Here is a 7,302-nt window from a genome sequence, read left to right on the forward strand (position 1 = left end):
TTTGGGAAAACTTCATTCATAAAAGTTGTAGAGCTCGTCGATACGATCTCGTGCATACATGAAAAGTAATATTCGGAGTTTGTATGAATTTATTATGAATTTTTGAAATCTGAAAATTTTCTATAAATAGCAAAAAAAAAATTCTATTTTGTTTCAAATGACGAATTTTTTTTTTCATTCCCCCCCCCCTCCAATTCTCTCTCTCGCAGCTGCACCAGACCTAGCGGGTTTCATCTGACCCGACCCAGATTTTTCTCCGTTCTCAGGCGTCCTCCGGCCAAGGACCCGGCCCCCCCCCCGAGGTCGCCTCACCTCGTCCGCCCGCTCCGTGGGGTCAGCCCGCCCAGACCCTGCCCCAGGCAGAGATCGAAGCAACCCCAGGCGGGTCTGCTTGCTGTTGCTGCTTCAGTTTCTCCTTGCTGCTGCCCCCGAGGTAGCCTCACCTCTTCTCTCTTCGCAGACGTCACCCACGTTTGGGTGTGGGCCGAGCTGGCACAGGCCTTGGCTGGGCAAGGAAAATGTCATCCTTTTGCCTTTTTTCTTGACTGAAGTTAAGAAAGTTCATCCTTTGCCCGGTCAAGCTTCTGTTGGTGGAAGAGAGTTTTTTCTTGCCCGGTCACCACCTCAGCAAATCCATGCTTTGCCCGATTAAAGAGGAACCGGTGGACTTGCTCTGATAGATTAACAATAAGCGCATTAATTGTTCAAATATACAACCGCCCACCCGCAATGTAGACGTCCACACTCACATTACTCTGAGTCAACTTTATCTCGATAAAACAATAATATCAAGTAGATGTGCGTGTGTGTGTGTGTGTATATATATATATATAAATTCAATTCAGTGGGATCTTTCATTCACATTTTTTTCCATTAAGAACGTTTCATAAAATTTTTGGACTTCTGAATTTGGAGTATCCTATTTATATATCTATATATATATATATATATATATAGACACGTATCATAAAACTTTTCCATGCCAATAATAACAACCAAAAAGCTATACAATATATATGAGTTCCGAACAGCTAATTATGTTTTATACATTGTTGTTCATTATTTGAACCTAACATATAAGGGTTTGGTATCAACACTAAACCCTAAACACCATAAGTCCATGTTATGGCAAAGTGTTAGAGAAGTTTGAAATGTAATCAAACGCGTTGAGTAGACGAAGTGATGGCGCCTTTTTACTCTTCAAACAAATTTGATGGCACTTAAAACAACTCTCCCTTTTACTCTAGTATGATTAGAGTCGTACCTGAATGAAGCGAAAGAGAGTTAATGAGGAGAAATAGACGTGTCAAGGATTGAAACATTGAGCTTCAATTGTAAAACTTACACATGAAGGGCCTACAAGACGATTTCACCTTTTTAAGGAGACAAGCATCTCTTGTCAATTTCTCATATCTTGTGGACTACCACACAATAAAATAATAGAACACAAAGCACAAGGCACAAAGCACAAAGCGATTTTGTATAGCACGCAAAACAAGTTTGACCCCAAATAAAAAGAAAACCAAAGGCAAGTTTGGCTCTTGTAAAAATGGCCAGAATACGTCAGCAGCATCTAACATAACTGAGCATGTATGACACTACGGAAACCACCATCAAATTTAAGGCATATACGAGGAGTAGTCAAAGATGGTGCTCTCTTAGCTAGCAAGTAATCCCATATTTTGGTCTGTTAATCAGTTGAGGAGAAACATTTTTCATTGTGGTATTAGAAGCGATTACATATCATCAATGAATTTTAGTTTGGTTTTGGTTTTATTTTTGTTCGGTTTTTATATTGAAGAATCAGAAGAAAATGGTTGGTAATCAATTGTTTCAAGATTGTATAACTTTGTCCATCTTTTTGGTGTCTTATGTGACTAATAATTTGTAGTTTGTACAAATGATCCATCAAAGAGAGCCTATTGCGGGCAGCTTCGATGATCATTGGACTTCACTAGAAAGTCTGAAATAGTAATATAATTAGCCAAAAGTAAAACTATTCAATTAGCGTCTCTTAAAGGGTGCCTAGATTGGTTGAGCTTGAGGTCGGCAGGTAGTGAAATTATTTTATTAAAGATCATAATATCATCAGCAATCCCTTCCATATCCAGACTTAATATCCTATTTGATAATCCTTTCCACATCTAGACAAAACATTAATATAACCAACAACTGAAGTCGTTAATCATCTCACAATATTCTTATTCGATACTCCCTTATTATATTTAAGTTTAAAGGCATTGTTCAAGATTCCCCATTGGCTGGTCATTCATGATTTTTTATGTTCATGCAAAATTTGCGAAAGGGGAAAAGTTTGAGGAAGTCGGCCATGCCTGGGACCTTGAATTTAGTCTGAAAGGGATTGGAGGGTCCTTTAGTGTTGAAAAGGTGTGGTTAGTCGGGTACCTTTCATTCATAAAAGCAAAATTTCTTGTGGGGTTTTCGATTCTGAGATGCAAAAACAAGCTGTTGTACGTTGAAGAAATAATAATCCTTCGAACTTATTTGAATGAGCAAAAAAGTGTGCTTAATTTGACTGTAGGGAGACAAGTATGGCCGACATCGCCTCCAAAACACTTTTCTTCCTTTACAATTATACGTGGGTAGGTGATGCATCACTCTCTCTCGGAGAAGGTTGGTCTCAACCAATTAGCTTTTCATATAAACCATCAAGCTGACGACATACAACTGCTAGCTAGCTAGCTACTATATTTTCCTTATTATTGTTCTGTTCTTAAAGATCGATAATCAACATGTGCAGATCATAAAAAACTTAGAATAGTTGTATCAAACTGACAAGAACAAATCTACTTAATTGGATCCCTCCCATATACGGAAAACTGGTTTCTGAAAATGGCAAGTAAATGAAATAGGAAAGGATGCGATGATTGTGCTTACCGGCAAACCTCGATAGATGGGAGAATATATTCTTAAGAAATAAATATTACAAACCCCAAGAGAGGGAGGAATTAGCTTTACAAAATCAATTAACAAACAAACAAATCAACCACCCAAAAGTAATTAATCGATAACACTAATTAAAAATTTTGAATTAAATATTAATCAACAGTGCAAGTGATTCAATTTCAATTAGATGATCTTAAAGTTTGATATTTGTAGTTAACATTTTTTTTTAATAACTATAAAGTCTACTTGATATTATTTAAGATTCAAATTTGTTCACCACTATCTCCTAGGTGGTGATACCACCATCGAATTAGAAGTTGCTATCTCTTATAAATCATACTCATGATTAACCATAGTTAATTTAATTAATTATCAGAAAAGAGAAAATGAGATTTAATAATAATAACTAGTCTGTAATCACATGTTCTGCATGTGTATGAAAAATTTAATTGTAAAAAAAAAAAAAGTTATCTGCAGAAGAAATAGATTCAGTGGGTAGCTATTGCAGAGAGAAAATAGTGGGAGAGAAAAATGGGGGTTGTGGAATCATTTCTTTTTAATTTTCTGAATAAAAATCTATTTTATAATTGTCCTATTTACCCTTATGATTTAATTTATTCTCAAAGTTTTTTAATATTTCAGGGTTAAATCTGTCAAAATTTTCAGTTTTGGCTAACAAAGTCTTTTCTCTTAATAATAGTACTAGTCTGCAATCACATGCTCTGCATGTGCAAGAATTTTTTTTTCACTAAAAAATTAATATTTGTAAATAGTGTTAGATATTTGCACATAGTGGGTGGGGGAAGTAAGGGTAATGCAGATAGTGGGAATGGGTAGTTATCCGCAGAAGCAATTCTTTGTTTTTTGTTTTTTTGTTTTTCACTTTTCTGTTATTTAGTTAATTACATTTGTATCCCTAATTTATTAAATATTAATTTAATATAACTTATGGTGTGAGGGTATTTGAGTATTTTCACTTCCACTTTAGCTAACAAACTCTCTTCTCTTAATAATAGTATAGATAGATAATACTGTAATTATTTGTTTTTTTAGAAGAAAATACTTTAATTACTCGGACGAGGTGATGACGGCTGTGAATGCGACCTTCGGCAGCGCAATGACGTTGTTTTCATCATGAATGGCAGCGATTTCGGCGAACCTCACTCTCATCTCCGCCTTCCTCGCCTCTGTCGTCGCTCAGTTCCTCAAGCTCTTCACGTCCCGGTACAAAGATAGGAGATGGGATTCGAAACGAATACTGGATTCCGGAGAAAAGTTGTCGTCACATTGGGCGACTGTGACATCGCTGACGGTGGCCGTTGGGCTAGACCAGGGCACCGAAGGACATGCTTTTGCTCTTGCTCAAATTACATATCACCCAAATTAATCTTGAGAAATTGGAATTCTATGAATTTGGGTTTGGGTGTTCGTAGCGACTCGAATTCAATAAGAATTGCATAATCAGAAGAGAAACAGAAGAAATTGCTGGGCTTACGTGATTCGCTTAAATTGAGGAGCTGAGAAGAAGAAGGTGAATGTGGAACTGGGTTTTCGGGAGATGAGGAAGGCTGCCTTTGGTAGAGTTGCAGCTGTGAGAGAAGAGAGAGAAAGAGGAGAGAGAGAATAATAAACAGAAATTAAAAATTATTAATTTGTAATTAGTAAATAGAGTAAAGTTATAATATACAAGGCATGTGTTTATTGAGTTGTGATACCACCATCAATGTTTAGGTGAGCAAATTTGAATCCTGTTATCTAACCATTTATTCATGTTAGTATAAATACACGTCAGCGTTCTGAATCCTTATTCATTAACTAGATCCCACATTTTTGTTTGCAATAGAATCACCTTATAGTGAGGCAACTAATTAGACATCTGACACCCCAATAATATCAAACAAGAACATATTAATAGAAGTACCTAATTATAAGATAGGGTTGTAACCAAAAAAAAAAGTTAAGGTAGGGTTTCTCCGGGAGATCGAGGACTGCAATGATTCCTCAAAAGCATTTTTTGTTTCAAAAATTAAAAATAGGGCAATGATAAAAACAATCATCAGGCATGTGATCACTACAACTGAACGGATTTCAATGAGTGAACGACCTAACTACATAAACATGATTTTGAGTTTTAAATGACTAAGAAAACCTCTCTCTCTTACCAAAGAATGAAAAGAATAATTAAGGAAAACGTACATCATTTCAGGAAGAAGAAGAAGAAGGAAAAAAACGTTCTTACTTTAGGAAGTTTGAATGAAACGGAAGAAGGAAAACATCATTTCATGAAAAAGTTAGACCAGATTTAAAGGATACCAAAAGATGCAAAATAGTCTTTTCTTTATTGATTCTAGCGTTGATAAAAAACAAATTCCTAAAAATTAAAATAATGAATGACATGTAAATTATTGGTACAAAGAATGAACACGCATATGGCAGCTTTCTAAGGGTTAACCATAATACAATGGATCTCTCTTCCTAACAAGATGAAGGGAGGATCTGGGAAAAGATATTCATGTCACTTCAAGACGGTACCTGCTTACGAAAATTAAGCTCTATTTATAGATTATTTTAAATGTTCGCAATCAATTTGTTAATATGTTGGTTAATCATGTTTGAAGTAAGCGACCATACTTGAAAAGATCTCGTATTGGCTCCTTATTATATATCTATATCCAACGGTCGATGAAAGACAAAAGACGAACAAAATTCACTGCCTGTTTTACCTTAAGTAATATGTGGGTGGCTTTCGACTGAAATTGGCTAGACAAATAAATTTCCTTAACTGTTAGCAAAGAACACTGTACCCTACAACGGTAGGAACTTCCCAGAGACAAAGGGAAAATGAAAAACATTTCACCATGAAAATGACAATAGCTGGTTTAGTTTCCCAATACGTTAATTCTCTGTTTCCAGGGGAAAAAGCCTTCAATGTGATTGACCGTCGCAGCAATATTCTGTGATCTGCTTTCGGCCTACGAAATTGAATTGAAAAGGAAAACTAGATCTCTTTGTTCAGGGGCCCCTGGGAAATTATAGGTTGAGAAGGTCCTCAAACTCGTCTACTTAATGATCGCAATCTTTAAGTTCTTTTGATTTGGTTAGCTTTATGTCATGATTTTTACATGTTCTATCATTCATGAGGATTGACTCTTATAGATAACTTTTCTGCTGCTTGGGGGCCTTGCCTTTTGGTCTGGGACAGAGTCTTAAGAGCAAAATTTCAAAAATTTCAAATTTATTTTGGTCATCCTTTTGTCATATACATCATTGCATTCTGCAACTATGCCTATAGATCATGCATAAGTCCTATTTAACTAGTGAACTACCCTCGAATATGTATGATGACGCGAGCAATTAGTAGATCACTAGAGAATGTCCGGAAAATAATTAATGTGACAATATGTGATTATACTTTCTCGTGACACTATTGTTTACTTATTAACAATAAAAACAAGAGAGACCATTCATCAATCGTCAACGTGTAACCTAATAGATATTGTCGACAACTTAAGTATTTTTGTCCTTACAAAATTTTATTTGAAAAACTTCAATACTTATTAATCGCAAACCACATATTATTGTATAGTTCACCAGTTTTCAAAGTTTCTATTCAAACTTGATTAGTAAGCACCGAATATATATTATTACAATGATGATAACTAAAGCTTATATTAATCCTTTTAATGAGCTAGGATGTAGTGGAAGAGTTTAGCCGACATTAATGTTGTGAGAATGTATATATTGTTGTCTCATACTGAAAAAGTATAACATTGTACGTATAAGAACTTTTAAGACACTAAGTCTACTTATTACCAATTATTTTTAGGTTGGATGCTTAAATTTCTTCATTAATTAAGCATGCATGGCCACAATATGCCTCATACATTGGTTGAGGAGATAACAGATTCTATTTTAGTGTTGGAGTTTTTATGTTCCCCTTATCCCGTGCGATGGATTCTTAGAGTGGTATGTATGCTGCAATTACGTGTTTTGCTTTCTTTTGCTATAATTAATTTATTGATATGCCTTAAATGTTTTTTCCTTCTTCGTTTGAGATAGTTTGACTGTAGCACAGAAAAATGTCTCCTATTTCTTTTGAACTAATCACAGTCTATTCCTATTCCCATTTCTTTTATTTTCAACCGTAGCCAGGTTTGGGCCATTAACAAACCTTGAATTGTTTGGTTGGGTTAGTTTGGGTTCGATTTGATTGGGTCGGATTAGATTCAGATGGGCCATTACAACCGTAAATTGTTTGGGCGACTTGCATGAGGAGCACCACTTTCAGAGTCAGTTTCTTTTCATATCTTGAAACTTTCGGTGATTTGGTCATGAGCCCCATAGCATTATTCCTTTTAGAAAAGGTGGTGAACTCTAGAAAAGTTCTTTTTCTTC

The sequence above is a fragment of the Rosa chinensis genome, chromosome 7 (assembly GCF_002994745.2).
Source record: "Rosa chinensis cultivar Old Blush chromosome 7, RchiOBHm-V2, whole genome shotgun sequence".
Lineage (NCBI taxonomy): Eukaryota > Viridiplantae > Streptophyta > Magnoliopsida > Rosales > Rosaceae > Rosa > Rosa chinensis.